This window comes from Plecotus auritus, assembly GCF_963455305.1.
Source record: "Plecotus auritus genome assembly, chromosome: 2".
Taxonomy (NCBI): Eukaryota; Metazoa; Chordata; class Mammalia; order Chiroptera; family Vespertilionidae; genus Plecotus; species Plecotus auritus.
In genome coordinates this window covers 148,272,025-148,294,199 of record NC_137771.1, presented here as the reverse complement: position 1 = coordinate 148,294,199, position 22,175 = coordinate 148,272,025, and the positions used below count along the sequence as shown (strand labels likewise).

The window sequence follows — 22,175 nt, the reverse complement described above, 5'->3', positions numbered from 1 at the left end:
AAAAATCCCACCTAGAGTCCTTTAAAATTTCTGACTCCCAATCTGGAAGTGCTGGAAGCTTTTTGGGGCTCAGCCCATCTGGTCTCCATGTGACCTAATTTATAATAATAAAAGCATAATGTGCTAATTAGACCAGACAGCCGAACTATCTTCCAGACGTCATTCTGGATGAGGATGTGGAGGCGGGGGCCGAGGCAGAGGCGGTTAGGGGCAATCAGGCAGGCAGGCAGAGTGGTTAGGGGCAATCAGGCAGACAGGCAAGTAGTTAGGGGCAATCAGGCAGGCAGAGTGGTTAGGGGTGATGAGGCAGGCAGGCAGAGTGGTTAGGGGTGATGAGGCAGGCAGGCAGGTGAGTGGTTGGGGGCAATCAGGCAGGCAGATAGAGGGGTTAGGGGCAATGAGGCAGGCAGGCAGAATGGTTAGGGGTGATCAGGCAGGCAGGTAGGCAGGTGAGTGGTTAGGAGCAAGCAGTCCTAGAATGTGAGAGGGATTTCTGACTGCCGGTTTAGGCCCGATTAGGGATCCATGTGGGATTGGGCCTAAACCAGCAGTCAGACATCCCTGAGGGGTCCTGGATTTCGAGAGGGTGCAGGCCAGGCTGAGGGCCCCCCCCCCCATCCCCTGTGCATGAATTTTGTTACCAGGCCTCTAGTAAGTTTATAATTGTTTACCACTTTTAGCCTTGTGCATTCCTCCTTCAGCAACCTAAACAATGGGGAAAATTAAGAGTTAGGGTAGAATAGACCTATTTGAACATGCAAATATTAAGCTCACAAGAAGACCTTCACTGTGAACAATCATTATTTTAATTGTAATATACATGGGCCTGGGCTTCTACATGCAGGTCCAATGGAGCCTATCTGAGATGAACTGGCCTGGTCTGGAACAGTCACTCTATTGGGGAAGGGCATGCCCAGGCTATAGTTAAAACATAGTGAACTTCTTTATTTCTACACCTTTTCTACAACTCACCCTTCTTTTTCTTTTTAAATACATTTTATTGATTTTTACAGAGAGGAAGGGAGAGGGATTGAAAATTAGACACATCTATGAGAGAGAAAAACATCGATCAGCTGCCTCCTGCACGCCCTCTACTGGGTATCGAGCCCACAAGCAAGGTACATGCCCTTGACCATAATCGAACCCAGGCCAACACCCTATCCACTGAGCCAAACTGGTTAGGGCTACAGCTCACCCTTCTTAAAAGTCACTGCTATGATGAGTTTGTTACAACTTGAGAATTATTAGTTCAAAATGCATTCATGAATAAATTCCCTTTTATGATTATTATGAGTTTATATTTAATTTTATACATATTAGTGACAATGATAGACATTAAAACAAGAGTAAGACAAGATTGCTTTATCTTCAACACTACTTCATGTTTTGCTGACAGTTGTTAAGCAGAGTTTCTGAAACTCAGCACAAGTGACAGTTTTGAGCCAAATGACTGTCATGGGGAGTTGTCCATGCACTGTAAGATGTCTAGCAGCATGCCTGGTGTCTACTAGATAGTACCTCTTCCTGTTGCAACAATCTAAACTGTTTCCAGACTTGCCAAATGTCTGTTGAGAGGCAAAATCACCATGCTTCAGAACAACTATTCTAGACAATACAATAGAAAAGTTAAAGGAATAGAAGATGTATCTATTTGAAAAAGGTTTATTAATGTGATATGATTATAACTAGAACTAAAAAGCTATTATAACTTAGAAGAAAGTTTAAATTTTGTTGCTGGATACAGGATAAATATATACCAATGGATCTTTTACATAAACAAAAAACATTTTAAATATAACTTGTTTATTATATTTACAAATACATAAAATATATATGAATAATTCTAACAAAATTAGCTTAGAAGCTAAATGAAAGAAAATAAAAGTGCTTCCTAAAAGAGATAAAATCTTTGAATAATGGAAAGTTAAGACTAAATATGAAAATGGTGACACCTCTCAAATGAATGTGTAGGACTAAAGTAATTTTGATTATAATCCCAACAGGATTTTTAAAAAATAAATCTTTATTGTTCAGATTATTACAGTTGTCCCTCTTTCCCCCTCCATAACTCCCCTCCACCTGGTTCCCACCCAACCCCCTGCTCTTATACCCCACTGTCCTCATCCACAGGTGTACAATTTTTGTCCAGTCTCTTCTCGCACCCTCCACACCCCCTATCTATGCCCCTGATTCTATTATATTCACCAGTTTATTCTGTTCATCAGATTTTTTATTCATTTGATTTTTAGTTTCACTTGTTGATAGATATGTATTTGTTGTCACTTTGTTGATCATATTTTTTTTATCTTTACCTTTTTCTTCTTCTTTCTCTTCTTAAAGAATACCCTTCAGCATTTCATATAATACTGGTTTGGTGGTGATGAACTCCTTTAGCTTTTTCTTGTCTGTGAAGCTCTTTATCTGACCTTCAATTCTAAATGACAGCTTTGCTGGGTAGAGTAATTTGCTTGTAGGTTCTTGCTATTCATCACCTTTAATATTTTTTGCCACTCCCTTCTGGCCTGCATAGTTTCTGTTGAGAAATCAGCTGACAGTTGTATGGGTACTCCCTTGTAGGTAACTAACCTTTTTTCTCTTGCTGCTTTTAAGATTCTCTCTTTGTCTTTTACCCTTGGCATTTTAATTATGATGTATCTTGGTATGGTCCTCTTTGGATTCTTTTTGTTTTGGGTTCTCTGTGCTTCCTGGACTTGTAAGTCTATTTCTTTCACCAGGTAGGGGAAGTTTTCTGTCATTATTTCTTCAAATAGGTTTTCAATATCTTGCTCTCTCTCTTCTTCTGGTACCCCTATAATTCAGGTGTTGGTATGCTTGAAGTTGTCCCAGAGACTCCTTACACTATCTTCATATTTTTGGATTCATATTTCTTTTTGCTTTTCCAGATGGGTGTTTTTTGCTTCTTCGTATTTCAAATCTTTGACTTGGTTCTTGGGATCCTCTAGTCCCACGGTCGGCAAACTGCAGCTCGCAAGCCACATGCGGCTTTTTGGCCCCTTAAGTGTGGCTCTTCCAAAAAATACCATGGCCTGGGCGAGTCTATTTTGAAGAATTGGCATTAGAAGAAGTTTAAGTTTAAAAAATTTGGCTCTCAAAACAAATTTCAATCATTGTACTGTTGATATTTGGCTCTGTTGACTAATGAGTTTGCCGACCACTGCTCTAGTCTGCTATTGGATCTCTGTATATTATTCTTTATTTTAGTCAGTGTATGCTTAATTTGTAATTGGTCCTTTTTCATATCTTCGAGGGTCTCATTAAATTTATCGGCGGTTTCTAGAAGATTCTTGAGTAACCTTATCACTGTAGTTTTGAACTCTATATCCAATAGTTTGCTTTACTCCATTTCTTTCATTTGTGACCTGTTTCTTTGTCTCTGCATTTTGGTTGCTTCCCTGGCTTGACAGAGTGGCTTTGTGTGCTACTGTGTTTCCCCGAAAATAAGACAGAGTCTTATATTAATTTTTGCTCCCAAAGATGCGCTAGGTCTTATTTTCAGGGGATGTCTTATTTTTCCATGAAGAAGAATACAGTACACATTTATTGTTAAGTGAAAATAAAGGAAATTTATTACCTGTATACGGTACGGTAGTACGGTAGTTGTCAACACAAACCAGACAAACTGTGAATCCTACAGTATCAAGAATTTACTCATTTATTCAATGACAATCATGTCATCATCTTCTGGAACATCATCATAACAATCCAATTCCTGAATTTCCTGGTGAATTTCTTGTGACTCCATTTCTTTCAGAATCAGTGGACCAAATCTCTCATGTTTAGCAATAGCACTGTCTTTAAATGAGTACTTCTTGTCAAGGTAGCCTGCTCGCAGTGCATTTGCAATGCAACTGTCAGTGATTTTCTCCCATGAATTCTTCACCCAAGTCACAACTTCTTGCAGTTTAGGTTTCACAAAGTTTCCACGCTGATTTCTCTCCATTCTATTTTCAATGTAGTCATTAATTTCCATGCGCAAATTGTCTTTGAATGGCTTGTTTATTGCAATAGCAAGAGTCTGGAGATAGGCCGTCATTCCTGCGGGAATCATTATCTGATTTATTTTTCTTTCGTGAAGAAATGTCTTCATGTCTTTAGTGTGGTGAATGCTGGCTGCATCCCAGACTAGCAGACCTCTTTGGCTCCCTCGCATAACAAGCGGCAGCATTAAATCGACCCAGTTCCTTATAACTGCTTGTGTGGCCCAGGCTTTTTCAGTTTCAAGAATAAAAACGCCCAAAACACATTCAATCTTTTCCTTCTTGCCCTTAGAAATGATTAAAGGTGGGATTTTAGTGCCATCCAGACGAATTGCCAAAATACAGGAAACATGTGCACTTTTGTAAGCAGTGGAGGGAATGTACGCTAAGGAGGCACTCCGCTGTTCAATTGTTGTTTGAGATGATTGGCCCATAAACACTGCAGTTTCATCCATAGCAATCATGTTGGAAAAATTGTATTTAGAGAAGTCAGCATCATCAATAAAGGACTTGAATGCAAGTGTTCGCTTAATAACTTGAGTATCTTCCAACCTAAACAATGTTGTAGATCTTCTTAAAGACAGTTCACTTCACTGAAGGAAATTATCCAGCCAGTGTTGTGACGCTTTAAAGTCTTTGGGGGCTATGTCAAACTGTGGTGCCATTGCAAGGGCAAATTCTTGAATCTGAGCCCTATTCACAACCAAAGCCTTGCTCTCCTGTCAACAACCCATACACAGATCAGGTCTTCCAGCTCGGAAAATAATGGTTGCCGACCTGATCCACACTTGCGCTTTTTAGCATTTCCCTTGTCCACTTGTTCAATGAGGTTACCATACTCTGCTCGCCATTTTTGGACCAATCGGATACTCAACATCTTCTCTTTGCAGAAAGCAGTAAGATTTTGGCCCCAAGAGTCTCCCACGATTCCTTTCTTGTACTCCATGGAGTAGCTTTTTCTTTTTGCGCTCATTTCTAGGGGTAAAAAAAAAGGAATTGGGGTATCAAGGTGGGGGGAGGGGGATCACTCAAAATGACACAGGGGGGATCAGAGGGGGGAATCAAAATGGCACAGGAGAATCAGAGGGGGGATTACCATTTTAGTAACCCCTTTTGATCCTCCTGTGTCATTTTGATTGTCCCCTCTGATCCTCCTGTGTCATTTTGATTGCCTCCTCTGATCCTCCTGTGTCATTTTATTTTATTTTTTTATTTTATTTATTTTATTTTTTTTTTTTATGACACAAAATTGTTTTATTCCAAGCTCATTCACAGTAACCCCAAAAAGTTCAATGAAGTAGAACTAAAAACTCCAAGGTTCTCACCCACAGTTTTCTTAACAAATTAGTCCTCTGTTTGGGCAGACCTGTACTGAGTTTATCTTCATTGCTCATAATGTCTTTTTTTTTTAATTTTTTTTAATTTTTAAAATTTTTTTTAAATAAATCTTTATTCAGATTATTACAATTATTTCTCCTTTTTCCCCCCATAGCTCCCCTCCACCCGGTTCCCACCCCACCTTCTGCCCTTACCTCCCCCCCACTGTCCTCATCCATAGGTGTATGATTTTTGTCCAGTCACTTCATGAACCCCCCCATACCCCTTTCCCCCTGAGAATTATCAGTCCACTCCTTTCTATGCCCCTGATTCTATTATATTCACCAGATTATTCTGTTCCTCAGGTTTTTAATTCACTTGATTTTTAGGTTCACTTGTTGATAGATATGTATTTGTTGTTCATAATTTTTCTCTTTACTTTTTTCTTCTTCCTCTTCTTTAAGAATACCTTTCAGCATTTCATATAATACTGGTTTGGTGGTGATGAACTCCTTTAGCTTTTTCTTATCTGTGAAGCTCTTTATCTGCCCTTCAATTCTGAATGATAGCTTTGCTGGGTAGAGTAATCTTGGTTGTAGGTTCTTGCTATTCATCAAATTGAAAATTTCTTGCCACTCCCGTCTGGCCTGCATAGTTTCTTTTGAGAAATCAGCTGACAGTCGTATGGGTGCTCCCTTGTAGGTAATTAACTGTTTTTCTCTTGCTGCTTTTAATATTCTCTCTTTGTCTTTTGCTCTTGGCATTTTAATTATGATGTGTCTTGGTGTGGTCCTCTTTGGATTCCTTTTGTTTGGGATTCTGTGTGCTTCCTGGACTTGTAAGTCTATTTCTTTCACCAGGTGGGGGAAGTTTTTGGTGATTATTTCTTCAAATAGGTTTTCAGTATCTTGCTCTCTCTCTTCTTCTGGCACCCCCATAATTCTGATGTTGGTACGCTTGAAGTTGTCCCAGAGTCTTCTTACACTATCTTCAACTTTTTGGATTTTTTTTTTTTTTTTGCTTTTTGCTTTTTCGGTTGAGTGTTTTTTGCTTCTTTGTATTTCAATTCTTTGACTTGATTTTTGTGTTCCTCTTGTCTGTTTTTGGGTCTCTGTATAATATTTTTTATTTCAGTCAGTGTATGTTTAATTTCTAGTTGGTCCTTTTTCATATCTTCGAGGGTCTCGTTATATTTATCGGCCTTTTCTAGGATATTCTTAAAAAGCCTTATAACCATGGTTTTGAATTCTATATCCAGTCGTTTGTTTTCCTCCATTTCTTTCGTTTGTGATCTAATTCTTTGACGCCGCATTTTCACTGCTTCCCTGAGTTGGTTAGGTAGATTTGTGTGCTAGGTTTCCAGTATGGCCCAGTGGGTCTGCCTCTCCAGTTAACCTGAGGTGGACACTCTTGGTGCATCCCTTTGTGGAGTGTGTGTACAGCCTTGTTGTAATTAAGTCTTTATTGTTGTTGGTATCACTGGGAAGAATTGACCTCCAGGCCAGTTGGCTGTAAGGATCAGCTGTGTCTATGCTGGGAGAAGTTCGGTGCTGGAGACAGCCTTATAGGATTAGACTTGCCAAATTGCAATAGCCTCTGTGCTCAGCTTGGATGGGGTGAAGTCTCAGTCTTGGCTTCCTGTCAGCCTTACCCTTGCACGCACGTGCATGCCTTCAGACCTCCACCTTCCCTGGCTCCTGAGTCTCCGACCAAGAGTCCAGACTCCCCCCACAAGAGCGTGGGTCCCCAGGGGCTCGCCCGGAACTGGGGCTCAGTGCAGTCAGAACTGGGGCCCAGTGCAGTCAGGAACCTCCGACTCCCTTCCACTAGGGAAAGCCTGTGGCAACCTCCGCAGCCTTTGTGCGCACTGGCACGCGCGCGCTTTTAGTCCTCCGCCTTCCCTGGCTCCCGAGTCTCTGCCCGAGAGTCCAGACTCCCCCCGTAAGAGCGTGGGTCCCCAGGGGCTCGCCCGGAACTGGGGTTCAGTGCAGTCAGAACTGGGGTTCAGTGCGGTCGGGGGCTTCTTTCCCCCTTCCGCCAGAGAAAGTCAGCCAGGCTCTCAGCAGCCCTTCCTCTCTGCGCGCACAAAGACCCTTTGCCGTACCTCCAATTCTCTGTGAGCTTTTCTCTTTCCTTCTAGTTGTAGAATTTCCACTCAGCCAGCTTTCCTGTGGTTCTGGATGGTGTCCGTTCTGTCTTTTAGTTGTAGTTTTGAAATTGTTGTGCGAGGCAGCAGTTTAGGTGCTTACCTATGCCGCCATCTTGGTTTCCTCCCTCCTGTGTCATTTTAAATGATCCCCCTCCCCCCACCCCTGTGCCACTGAACACCTTCACCAGACATCCCCCCTACCCCTTTATCAGACATTTAGCCCCTGGGGCTTGCCTGGGGACTGTCACTGGGCTTGCTGGGGCCTGGATCTGGGCTGGAGCAGGGTCTGCCACTGACTGAGAACCTTCAGTCATCATGAAGGTGGCCGCGAGCATCAGGTAGTGTCACCAGAGACAGACCAGCACTCACCACCTTCGCCGCGTCCCGTCCGCTCTAATCCTCCTGTTCTTTTACACGCATCTGCGAAAGTCTCCTCCTCTCTCCTGCCCCGCGCTCACCGCTCACTCCGACCTCCGCTCCGCCTCCACACAACAGTGACCTCAGGACTCCGCGTAATGTCACTGGTTGCTAGACGCCAGTCGGGGCGGCCCTAGCGACCAGTTTATGGTAAATTAATTTTCATTCTGAGACAGAGCCTGGGGGCCTTATTTTCGGGGGATGCCTTATATTTCACTCAGAAGGAAAACTGTAAGTAGGTCTTATTTTCGGAGGATGTTTTATTTTCGGGGAAACACTGTAGGTATCCTATAGGGCCCAGTGGCTCAGCCTCCCTAATTACCTGAGGGGGACACTCTTGGTGCACCCCTTTGTGGGCTGTGTGCACAGTCTTGTTGTAGTTAAGCCTTGATTGCTGTTGGTATCTCTGGGAGGAACTGACCTCCAGGCCAACTGGCTGTGAGGACCAGTTGTGTCTACAGTGGGAGAACTGCTGGGCTGGAGATACCCATATGGGGCAGGACTTTCTTCAGTGGGGCTTTGGCACTCACTGAGTCTTCCCCCTGAGTGTGTCACTTATGGATGTGAAAAGTTGTAATCTTGATGGTCTCACTCTGACCACTGGGTACACTGGCTCTTGGATCTCCAAGGCGGTGCAAATTCAGCCACTGCCTGAAGCCACCCAGCAGGAGCTACAGAGAGTTCTGCAGATTCCTCTTCTTTGTTTGGGGTTTGGAGGTACCCAGATGAGGCCCAGCTGTGAAGCAATGCAAGCTGCTATGGAGCCTTGGGCCTTCTTTTGGCGGCTCTGGGGCTCTCTGACCCAGCTGCAGTTTGTTATGTTTAGGTTGCAAAAGGCCAGGCCATTCATATGCAAAAGCCTCTGCACACAGCTTGGGTGGGGTTGTAAATTGGGTGGGGTGAGGTCTCAGGGAATCACCAGGGTGGAGCAAACAGCAATGGCTGCCTGTCATCCCTGCCCCGAAGAGTCCCCAGGGTCTCTGTGTCCCGCATCACCATGCTGGAACAATGATCGCTGCAAGTACCTCTGAGAGAAAGGCGCCCTTGCATTCCAGCCCAATGCCAGACAGTCCAGTTTCTCCCCATATGAGTCTGGGTCCCCAGAGTCTCACCTGGAACTGGAGTTCAGAGCAGTCAGGACCTTGTGTCTCCCTCCCGATTGAAAAAGACAACAGGTACTCTGTTGCCAGCCCCTTTTGAGCGCACCTCTGTACCTCTGCACTTCACTTCCACACCCCCTACCGGACTCAATGAGCTTTTCTCTTTCCTTCTAGCTCGTTTTGTCTTTTAGTTGTAGTTTTGATATGGTTGTGCTCGGCAGCAAGTTCAGGTGTTTACCTATGCCGCCATCTTGGTTGTCTCTCCCAACAGGATTTTGAAGGCATGGACAACTTCATACTAAAGAATAGCTTCAATCATGAGGTAAACATGGGAACATACATGAAACTTATTTAACACCATTAGTCATTGGGAAACAAAAACACAAACGACATGAGATTCCACCCACTACACATTGGGAGAATGACTGAGATTAAAATAACTGTCAGCACCATATATTCACAAGGTGGTAAAACAACAAAAGCTCCCACACACTGTGGATGAGAATGTAAAGTTGCATAACCACTTTGGAGAAAGGTATGGCTTCCCGCCCCTCCCCTCCCCATAAAACTAGGAATATACCTACCTCATGAATTTTGGGAGGACATAGTTCAGCCAATAATAAATGATGTTATTGTTGACTTAAGTTGTGTGGAGAAAGAAGAGGAAAAAGTTCCAAGCTAATTCAGTAAGAATCAATAGGTACTATCTGAAGAAAGAGAGTTCTAATTATTATATAAAGGTCTAATTATAAAGGCAGTCATTAGTGAAACTATGACTATGATTTTTAAAATAACCTCAATTGTGAAAATGAATATAAATAAAATGCTCAAATTTATATTTTATTTTGTAAGCTTTAGATTAAGCCTTGATAAAGTCCCAGGTCTGCTGTTAAACATAGTGTTCTTTTGGTTGAGTGAATTTTGTTTTATGGGAAATGATTCAGTTAGGCTTGATATGCATAGATTTCTGAGTCCTTGAATTTGTAGAAATTTTTACCTGTAGTTTTGATAATTGAAGGACAGCTTATATAAATTTTAAATATATAGCTCAAACTGATGTATCTGACATGCGTTGTTCCATTTCTGTTAGCATTAACTGTAGTCGTGTCAACTGGGCTTTCTCTTCTTTAAGAATGACACAATATATTTGCCCAGATGCCCCAAGTTTGCTATTAATGTTAGTAGGATACCTCTGTTATTTGTAAGATATGTATTAGGATATATCTTGGTGTTGATAATTCTGAAACAGTTTTCTCATATTTTAAGTACCTTTTAATATAACATTAAAGTCTTCTTTCAGAACATTTTTTAATGTTTGCTTTACTCCATTCTTTTAGTTTTCCTTCAATTAAAGAATTCCAATTATTCGTATTTTGGATCATTTTTGCCTATCTGTTTTATCTTTTATGGTCTCTCTCAATTTTAAAATCTTTTTGCTCACTCCTCTTTCACTCTTTAATTTTCCTGTGTGCAAGCAATATGTCCTATTCTTCCTTCTTTAGCATCTATTTCCTTTTTTTGCTCCTTGTAACTCTAGTCTTTATTTACAAAATGAATTTATTTACAATTTATTTTTTATTACAAAATAATTTTCTGTTCCTTCTATTTCCTGAATTTTACCAGTTACTATTTCATATCATTCTATAGACTATCAATGTTCCTTTGCTGGCCATGTCTTCCCTGAGTTCTTGTATTTATTTTCTTATTGTCTTCCTTCCTGGCTGCAATGACATCATCATTTTACATCCCTTTATTCATGTTGGAATGTTGTATTGCAGTTTTCCTCTGCTTTGGAGCAATATTTTTCTAGCTGGTGTTCTTAGTTTACAGGGAAGTTTTGTATCTATTTTTAGTTCCTTTTTTTTTTTCTTTTCCCTTTTATTTTCCTAGAGTAGCATTCTTTGGCTTTGTAGTTGTACCATTACTCTGCAAATCATACTTAATGAGTTGGATTTTTCTCACGCAGGAGAATTTTTATTTTATTTTTTAATTTATTTATTGATTTTAGAGAGAGAGAAAGGGAGGGAGAGAGAAACGTCAATTTGTTATTCCTCTTATTTAGGCATTCATTGGTTGATTCTTGTATGTGTTCTAACCAGGGATCAAACCTGGCAACCTTGGTGTATCAGGAAGATGCTCTAACCAGCTGAGCTACCTGGCCAGGGCTTATGTTTTTATGAGTATATTTGAGGCAAACTGACCACATATGCCACAGAGCAAGATCTCAATTGCTCCAGAGGGAGAACCTTTTGGAACAGAAGGAAAGGGCAGGTTTCCCAGTTTCTCACCGCAAGAGGTCCCTCTTCTATTACCAGAATAAATGCCACTTCTGGTATGAAACCTCACCTAAATTTTAGATCTTAACTTGGTTCTCAAAGGCTTGTATCATCAATTTCAACCTTCTATGGTATCTTCACCACCTCTTCTGAGGAAACCACCTTCACCAAGGGATCCACTCCTAATTTTCACTTTGTAACTTCTCTCTCTTTTAGAAGTGTTTTTTTTTTTTTAAATCTACCACTGCTGTGTGACTTCTCACCAGAATAGATTCTAAACCTATTCTGCAACTTTCTATTTGTCCCTGTCCTCTTTGATCACAGCAGTTCTTACTGATAAGGGATCCCCATCATTTTACCTGTTGATGTCTGATATCCAGCACTTCTAGGCCTCTTCTGCACATCCTGTTCTTCTCCGAGCCACCTGCAGCACTTCCATGGCTTCCTGAGCTAAAACTGCTGATTTCAGATGCCAAAAACACGTATCATCCAGGGCACACAAAAAAAGAGTGTGAAGGAAAGATAATCCGGTACTAATAGATACATAGAGCACACACACGAAAATGTTTACTTCCTAAATGGAGCAATACCACTTTAGGGCAAAAACCATACCTTCCGTCTGCTAAAGAGGGTTCAGAAATAGGACTGGGCTGGCAGAAGGCCCTCCTGAAACCATCCTATATAATAAAAACCTAGGTGATGTCACGCGCAATGCCCTCGTATGACGTCGTCACAAGATTGCTGCCACAAGATGGCCACCACAAGATGGCCAGCAGGGGAGGGCAATTGGGGCAACCAGGCTGGCAGGGGAGGGCAGTTAGATATCAATCAGGCCAGCAGGGGAGCAGTTAGGCATCAATCAGGCCAGTAGGGGAGCAGTTAGGGAGCAATCAGGCTGCCAGGCAGAAGCAGTTAGGGGCAATCAGGCAGGCAGGCAAGCGAGTGGTCAGGAGCCACCAGTCCTGAATTGTGAGAGTGATGTCCCAGATTGGAGATGGTGCAGGCTGGGCTGAGGGACACCCCCCCACCCCCCCCCCCGCAGGAATTTCGTGCACTGAGCCTCTAGTTAGGTACGTAAATGCTAAAAAGGCAATGCTTCATATGGGATCATAAAGACAAACTAAATTGGAGGAAGCCAGTAGATTTCATGACTACAAAAGAGAAATAATGCCTTAGTAAAAATCAAAATCACTTAGTCTGGATAGCTATCCTGGATTGCTACCCTTCCCATCTATAGGAAATGCTTGCAATTAAGTTATCCAGAAATCACTAACTCAAACAACAATGAGAATTACAGAAGAAGGAGAGTGAAGGGAAAGAACTACTACAGCAGTTGTATAGATGCCCTTAGAGAAAGAGGAGGGGAAATAAAGCACAATTATTAACCTGTGAGGAATACATTGTCATGGAACATTTCCAAAGTATAAACATACATTTTAATTTTAGCTATTCTGGTGGGTGTATAGTGCATCCTAGTATAATTTTGAATTGCACTTCCCTGATGACTATCAAAAGCAAATGTTTAAAACTGTTAGAAAAGCTCTGGCCAGATGACTCAGTTCATTGGAGCTTTGTCCAGTACAACAAAAGGTTGCAGGATAGAGTTCCGGTAAGGCACAGACCTAAGATGCAGGTTTGAGCCCCAGTTGGTGTGAGTAGGGGAGGCAACTGATTAATGTTTCTTTCTCACTTTCTCTCACTCTCCCTTCCTCTCTTGCTCTTCATAAAAATATATCCTCAGTGAGTATTTAAAATAATAAAAATAACTGTTAGAAAAGAATATCAGAGAATAACTTTATTTTCTGCCTTCTTTCTTGGTGACAGAACTGAGTCTGACTAAGAGGAATATAACAAATGTACTCTATTCGAACGGCAACACACAGACACTGAAGACCCTTCAGGATCCTGCCTGTTAGCATTAGAGATATGACTACTGAGTCACTGCATTGAGGTTTGCTGGTGCTCACAGATATTATTGTTACCATTATCATTGTATTTACCTTAATCATAAAAGATACAAATGCAATTATGTCTTTGTACATAATTTCTGCCTGTTTAATTTCTAGCAATGAGGTTCTCGCAGCAGAAAATACATTTCTTAAAAACACTGCAGAGAAATAGCTTCTTAAACATTTAGGAAACAAAATAGCTAGATTTTGTACCTCTTCAGTAATGCTAATTCAATCTGCTCCACATTGGCAATGTCAGGGTGCCTGTAGATGGGTCTGGTCCTCCCAACTGGTACCAAGTGCATAGTTCTCCAAAATGGCCCTACACCACAAGCCAGTAGGGGCCCGTGCTGGGCAGGCCCAGGTGTAAGGCCATGTTCAGTGCCTTGAACCTGGGCAGTGCTGCTATCACTGTGATGGGCTCCTTTTCCCTGGGGATTCCCAGAGCTAACCAACAGGACTGGCAGGGGACAGGGAAGCTTTGGTGAAGGAGAGCTACTGTCCTGCTGTGCTCCCCTGAGGTGGGCAGACACCAGGGGATTCTGGGAACTGTAGACCAGACTCTTATGCCACCTGCAGGGGTGAGGCCAGGAGATAAAGAACCCACCTTCTCCACAAGAGTATGTAAGAGGAGAAGAGAGCTGGGTGCCAGAGTACAGTGGGAGCATAGGCAGAACTAAAAGAGGTTTTCTTGCAAATTAGGTACAGCCCTGGTATGCTGTTCAGTCAACCACAGGGAGAAGAGGAAGTAGCACTGGATCCTTGGAGTCACTGGGGCAGAAATAAGGCCAGAGAACCCCGCACCCTCCTTGAACCTACATTTTTAAACAGGGTTGCAAATCCCAGCTCTATTATCTATACAAGGACCCTTCCTGCCTGATTGTAGTCCCATAGAGCTCCTGGAACTTGTAGGGTTGGTGGAGGCTTAACCTTAGGAAACTCCTTGCCTAAGGACAAATTTCTAAAGGAAGTGGAGAAAAGCTAGTAAAAGGCTTCTAAGAAATACTAGGGAAAAAATTCCTGGGATCAACTTAATATCACAGTCCTGGGTAGGCAGTTAGTTAGACAGGAGGAGAGCAAGGATGGTCCAGGTATAGAAGGTCACCAGGAAGGAAAGCCCCAGATGCCTGGTAAAGGACAATTCTAGAGTGGGACATCATTCTCCTGGGTGACGATTCTTCCCCTTGCATATTGCTGGTCATGGAGGTTAGACATCCCTGCTCTTTCTTCCCTAGAGATAACATCTAGGCCTCAGCTGTATTTCAGCACCAGACCCAGAAAAGCAGCAAAACCAAACCAGTGACACCCCATAGCTGAATGCAAAACCAGTTGAATTGGATAATGACCCCTTGTTCTGGCTGAGACCAGTCAATCAATGGAAGGGCTGACCTTAAAAGAATATACCTGGGAAAGCTGCTGAATATTCTATTGACATCTTCCCCTGGGACCACACAATCTCCACCCTTAAAACCCTTAGGATGGAGACCCAGCTGGCTCTCCCTCTCTAGAGCACCCTCCCTTCGCCTCACCACCCCTTCCACCCAGGGAAGTCACCTTTACCTTCCTCACTTCTAAGCTCCAAAGGCCCTTCCTTTGCCTCTATACCTTGTTAAATAAGCCCATTGCCTCTACAAATTACTTCTTCTACTTTTGTGATTTTTCTCAATAAATGTTTTTTCATTGTTTGAGTTCTGGCTCTGAATTCTTTCTTAGCCAGAATTCAAGTGCAAAGTGGCTAAACCCAGGTTCGGTGAGACCCCACAGGGTCTAAGACCTGGTGCCTTTCCTAACATGGCCAATAATTCTATCATTAAAGTCTTTCCAGGCCTTGCTTCTACAGTGCCCACTTGATTATTTTAGAGACAGGAAAAGCAATGTGACTGTTTTACTAGACCGCATAAAATTCATGACCTGGTGTGTTTGGGTGAACAAGGAATAGGAGATTTAAAATATTTTCATCATCCAAGAGTTGTAGGATGCTGCCAATTATTTCTCAGGTTTAGTACTTCCAAAAACTCCTGTAAACTAGATAGGACAAATATTAACACTCCCTCAACCCCCACCCCTAAACATACCACATACACATACTTTTAAAAATGAGAAAAGCAGCTAACATAGATATGATGACAGATTTTTTCTTCCTGTAACCATATCAGAGTTCCATGTTCTATGGATATAAAAGTGTAAGAATGATTGTCATGGGCTAATTTGTCTCTTAAGTCCCCAGGATGACTTTAATTTCTAGTAGCAGATAAGTTAAGCCTCTGGTGGTGGCTTCTACAGGTTGTTCTTAGTGGCTAGATGCAGTGATGGAACTTTCATGGCTATGCCCAGACCAGTGGTTCAAGGTGGCATAGTTTATCCACCTACAACGGTGTCTGGCAGCTCTGACATGGGCACTCTATGTTAGCTGGTGGGCACATCTGACTCTTTAGCAGGTTAATGCAGGGTAAAGGCCTAGATTGAGAAGTGAATAAACTACTTTGGGGGAAACTTTTTGCCACAGTGTGGCTTGCTGGGAGGCTGAGTTGGAGGAGGAAAGGAGAGATAACTATCACTCTAAGAAGTTATTTGCCTGCTCTAGATACCTGTGGTGAGGTTTGACTGGGCCTGGTCAAATCTACATCACATCAAGAACAAACTTTCTGGCCCATTTAAAAAACTATTTTTCTAATTGATTTTACACAGAGAGAAGGAACAACATTATAATAGCATTGGCAAATATGTTCTCCCATGCAGTGGGATTTCTTGTTGTTTTCTTAATGGTATCTTTTGCTGTGCAGAAGCTTTTTATTTTGATGTAGTCCCATTTGTTTATTTTCTCCTTAGTTTCCATTGCCCTAGGAGCTGTATCGTTAAGTATGTTGCTACGACAAATGTCTGCTATTTGCTGCCTATGGAGTCTTCCAAGATTTTTATGGTTTCCCATCTTACATTTAAGTCCTTTAACCATTTTGAGTTTGTTTTTGTGTATGGTGTATCTTGGTGATCTATTTTCATTTTCTTGCATGTATCTGACCAATTTTCCCAGCACATTTATTGAAGAGACTGTCTTGTCTCCATTGTATGTTGTGCCTCCTTTGTCAAATATTAATTGAGCATAATGGCTTGGGTCGATATCTAGGGATTGCATTGAATCTGTAGAGAACTACCGAAGAAATTGAAGCAGTGATCAAAAATCTTCCAGCAAACAAAAGCCCTGGTCCAGACAGCTTTACAGGGGAGTTCTACCAAGCATTCAAAGAACTAAAACCTATCCTCCTCAGACTATTCAAAAAAATTCAAGATAAAGGCACACTACCAAGTTCTTTCCATGAAGCCAGCATTACCCTAATTCCAAAACCAGATAAAGACACCACAAAAAAGAGAACTACAGATCAATATCCTTGATGAATATAGATGCTAAAATCCTCAACAAAATTTTAGCAAATCGGATTCAGCATTACATTAGAAAGATAATATACCATGACCAAGTGGGGTTTATTCCAGGGATGCAAGGATGGTACAATATCCACAAATCAATAAATGTGATACATCACATAAACAAATTGAGAGACAGAAATCACATAATCATATCAATCAATGCAGAAAAATCATCTGACAAAATCCAACATCCTTTCTTGATAAAAACTCCCAGCAAAATGGGAATAGAGGGATCATACCTCAACATAATAAAAGCCATATATGACAAACCTACAATCAACATCATACTCAATGGGCAAAAACTAAAACCATTTCCCCTGAGAACAGGAACAGGACAGGGATGCCCACTCTCACCACTCCTGTTCGATATAGTACTGGAAGTGCTAGTTACAGTGATCAGTCAAGAAGAAGAAATAAAAGGTATCCAAATGGGAAAAGAAGTAAAACTGTCCTTCTTCACAGATGACATGATATTATACATAGAAAACCCCAAAGACTCCATCAAAAAACTACTAGACCTAATAAATGAATTCGGCAATGTAGCAGGATACAAAATTAACACCCAGAAATCTATGGCCTTTTTATACACCAATAATGAACTCACAGAAAGAGAAATGGAAAAAAAAAAATCCCATTTACCATTGCACCAAAAAAATTAAGATACCTAGGAATAAACTTAACTAAGGACATAAAAGACCTGTACTCAGAAAACTACAGGACATTGGAAAAAGAGGTAGAGGAAGACATAAACAAATGGAAGAATATACCATGTTCATGGATTGGTAGAATCAACATCATTAAAATGTCCATACTACCCATAGTAATCTACAGATTCAATGCAATATCCATTAAAATACTAATGGCATACTTCAAAGATCTAGAACAAACTCTCCAAAAATTCATCTGGAATAAAAAAAGACCTAAAATAGCCACAGCAATCCTGAGAAAGAAGATCAAAGTTGGAGGGATCACAATACCATATATCAAGCTATATTACAAAGCCACTGTTCTCAAAACTCCCTGGTACTGGCACAAGAACAGACATATAGACCAATGGAACAGAACAGAGAACCCAGAAATGGACCCAAGTCATTATGCTCAATTAATATTTGACAAAGGAGGCAGGAGCATATTGAAGACAGTTTATTGAAGACAGTCTCTTCAATAAATGGTATTAAGAAATTTGGTTAGATACATGCAAAAAAAAAAAAAAAGAAACTAGATCACCAACTTATACCATACACAAAAACAAACTCAAAATGACTAAAGAACTTATTAGTAAATGTAAGATGGGGAACCATAAAAATCCTACAAGACTCCATAGGCAGCAAAATATCAGACATATATTGTAGCAATATCTCTACAGACATAGCTCCTAGGGCAATGGAGACTAAGGAGAAAATAAACAAATGGGACTACATCAAAATAAAAAGCTCTTGCACAGCAAAAGAAACCATCAACAAAACAACAAGAAATCCCACTGCATGGGAGAACATATTTGTCAATGATATTTCAGATAAGGGTTTAATCTCCAAAATTTTAGGGAACTCATACAACTTAACAAAAGAAAGATAAATGATCCAATAAAAAAAAAAGGGGCACAGGACCTAAATAGACACTTTTAGAAAGAGGACATACAGATTGCTGAGAGACATATGAAAACATGTTCAAAGTCACTAATCATCTGAGAGATACAAATCAAAATGACAATGAGATACCATCTCACACCAGTCAGAATGGCTACCATCAACAAATCAACAAACGACAAGTGCTGGCAAGGAGGTGGAGAAAAAGGATCCCTTGTGCATTGCTGGTGGGAATGCAGACTGGTGCAGCCACTGTGGAAGACAGTATGGAGTTTCCTCAAAAAGTTAAAAATGGAACTCCCATTTGACCCAGTAATCCCACTTCTAGGACTATATCCCAAGAAACCAGAAACACCCATCAGAAAATATATATGCACCCCTATATTCATAGCAGCACAATTTACAATAGGTAAGATTTGGAAACAACCTAAGTGCCCATCAGCAGATGAGTGGATTAGAAAACTGTGGTACATCTACACAATGGAATACTACACTGCTATAAAAAAGAAGAAACTTTTACCATTTGTAACAGCATGGATGGAACTTGAGAGCATTATGCTAAGCGAAATAAGCCATTTGGAGAAAGATAAATATTACATGATCTCACTCATATGCATGATATAATGATCAACATTATTTGATGAACAAGAATAGATCCAAAAACAAATGGCAGGGGACGGGGGGTTAGAGAGCAACCAAAGGACTTGTATGCATGCATATTAGCATAACCAATGGATACAGACACTGGGGCGGTGGGGACTTGCCCAGGGTGGGAATGTCTGGAGACAAGGGTGGGGGTAGAGTTCAAAAAGGGAAAAAGGAGACATATGTAAAACTTTAGACAATAAATAAATAAATAAATAAATAAATAAAAACAAAAGAAAAAAATTCCCTAAACCTGCCTATTTTATCCCTAAAACTCCTTTCAATGTGAGGACATGTGACTGCAAGATGCCACACAAATGGCCTCTGGCTTCCATTTAGGGAGAATATTCACACGACTTCCTTTATTACCAAATAAACTTTACTTCTTAGCATTTTTATTAGTGCCATATTTCTTGATATCAGGGCCTGTAACTAAATTCTGCTTAAAAATATATCTTACCCTATTCCTGTAGGGGTTAATTCTGCCTGAGATGTTCCTCATCTTTTTTGAAAGCATTATATCATGACTAGACTTGCAAAGCTTTTTCTGGTAAAACTGCATGAGACAGCAAAGCATTGAATTTAGGTGGTTGATGCTAGGTTTCAAGCTATGCAGGTGTCGCCTTGGGCTTTTTGCTGCAGCTGTGGTCAGACAGCTGGGTGAGGTCATGCCTGATGGTGCATCCGCATGTTCCTGCAGTGTGGCCTCTCTGTGCAGTACTGTAACTGTCACTTCTTGGACATAAGAGGCCGTTCCACTTGAATGTCTTCATGTTAAGAGCTTTCTAAGTCAAAGTTAAAAGACCATCTACCTCGGCTGTTCAAGGTCATCATCACTAATGGTTAAGACAGAGTCCATGATTCTGCTCCCCCGGCCAAGGTTCTTTACCAAGTCACTGCATGGAACATCAACATCCACATTCAGCCCATTTTCCAAGCTGTCAGAAAGGGAAATCAGTCATTTGTAAGCAAGAGATATTGGAGGCATTCTCTCTAGTATCACATCTCACTGAAACCTCTCCAAAGAGGGAAGTGATTTCTGCTCCCAATTTGACCACAATTTCAATCAGAAATTGAATAAGCAGAGTAACCTTTTTTATAAATTGTTTTTCAGTTCTGGGCTGGAGGAAGTAAGAGGCCAAAGAATGCTTGGAGCTATACACTCCACTAAATTAAATGCAGTCATCTGATTGGGTGAGCAGTGTTGTTCAATGTTGTGTAGCACTCCGAAAGGTTACCTTAGATAACAACATTGGCTCTTGGAAGCTGGTCTAACAACCTTTGAATTGTACTTATTTTCTCTGCATCATTTCGTTGATCCATTACATAGACCTAGTGATGATGGAATCTCATGAAAAAAATACTTCCAGGAATATTTTGTAGAAAAACCTTTAAAACAGATGCTAACACAAAAACATACTCTTAGTCCAGGTGTACCTCAACTCTGGAATTCAGTTTCTCTTTCAACTCTCTAGGAGATTTCACATTGGATGATTGTCTGAAGAGGCCTTTTGTGAGGGGCCTTTTAGATTAAGAAACAAAAAAAGCATATGTGAGACAAGTTTGGGACGATTGTCATCCTCACAGATACTTGGCACAGGCACAGAAAGAGCTGTTCTGGCATAGAAGAGGTTGGTGACATGGGAAAGTTTTCCAGATGAGTGCCAGAACCCTACCCAAAGGCCCAATTTATGATAGATCTCCTTTTAAATGTCTTCTGATCTGAATCATTCAGCTGCGTGGCCGCACTAGGCAGCTGGCCTGCAGGGTGAACTGGCCCTGTACCTCTCAGGGCAGCTGTTCCATGAGGAAGGGCTCTCAGAGGTTGGAAGGCCTGGTGGAGTCCTCTGGTCCTTGTGTTGGGAGTGCACTGTCTCTAAGATGGCTCATTTTAATTCCATAGAGATATTCATGCCCAATGAGTGGATATAGTGCCCCTTCTTTGCCAGAAGTGACCCATTACTGGTCATCTCTCTCAGAGCCAGGTATCCTTAGCACTAGTAGTGACATGCTGATAACGTCATTTGCTGTATCTCAATTCCTTATTGTTATCGTTTTAGAATAGGTACAATTTCCAATATCTTTGGTGAACATTTTGAGGGGAATGCTCTTTGTATAGTCCTTCTCCTTCTTTATATTGATGTATCTCTGAAGGAGAGAGAGCCATTTGTCCTTCTGTTCTATGAACTGAAAGTGGCCACAAAGTTCCCTGTGGGCCAGCCCAGGACAAATGATCTCATGGCATCAATACTGCTTTCTCCCACTTTACCCACACAGCTTGCTGTCCACATGTCACTTAATTTTATTTTTCATCTTGAAGTTGTTATATTTTATTTTGGCCACAACATATAGGTCATTGTACAAGAAGAGATGCCACCCCGACCTCAGCCAGTCTCCTTTGAATTCTATTGGAACACATGGAGGATGATAGAAATGCACGTGTGCACACTAGCATGAGGCCTCTTCTTGGTATTGGGCCATTTTTGTAGGGCTTTCTCTCTGTTAAGAGTCGGAGCACTCCTCCTCCTTTCTGCTAGTGCTTTTATCTTTTTCATCATGGGCTGGGACATCACCAGCCCTGATGACTACCTTCAGGGACTAGGGAAAGACAGTGTCTCAATCTTGGCCCCACTCCTCAGGCTGAAAAGCAATGTTGCCTGCCTATGCTGAGGTGAATGGAGAAGACTGAGTCTGCTGGGTTGCTCGGAGACTGATTGGATTCAAAGGCAATGTTTACTGAGTACACAGTACCCTAGGGAGATTTGGGAGAAGGGGAAGAGTACCCAGCATGACCGAGGAGAAGGCTGTGCTGCTGGTCCTGATGAAGTGGGGGGCAGGGTGTGGATCTAGAGGGTGTTCCTCCTGTGGCATAGCAGACTGGCTCAGCATCTTCCCCTTATTGGTGCCAGGCCTCCTTGGGATAGACACATCTGTCAGGCAGGATGATCTCCTAGTCTGTTTCCTTAGAGTCTCCTGCTTTGCTGGCAGATGTTCCTGATCTCTCAGCTGCAACAGTTCTATACACTAGCAGTGTCTCACTCATTCATTTTACTTGGCTGGATCATCAATAAGCGGCAGAGGACTGGACCAGCCAGGGCAAGGCTCAGTAAAGCAAGAAGGCGGAACTCAGCTATAAGACAAGTGCTCTCAATGAAATCTAACCGAATTAATTTTAAAATTATGTTTTCATAGAGGTTTATAAAAATAGAAAAGAGAGTCATAATTACTGCCCATTGAGTCCTTTACCTTCTCTGCTTTTAGTCCCATCAATAATTTCTCCCGGTGAGAAACCAAGATGGTGGCATAGGTAAACAC

General features: G+C 41.5%; 1 pseudogene across 1 annotated transcript in view; it reads right to left on the bottom strand.

Annotated features, from left to right (window-relative positions):
- The window catches only part of LOC308241227 (rho GTPase-activating protein 20-like), a 45,722-nt pseudogene extending 24,292 nt beyond the window's left edge, over positions 1-21,430 (bottom strand). The window contains exon 1 of the transcript in view: positions 20,824-21,430. The product of the transcript in view is annotated as a rho GTPase-activating protein 20-like (transcript). The remainder of the gene's footprint in view (positions 1-20,823) is intronic.
- Between the last annotated feature and the right edge of the window lie 745 nt (positions 21,431-22,175).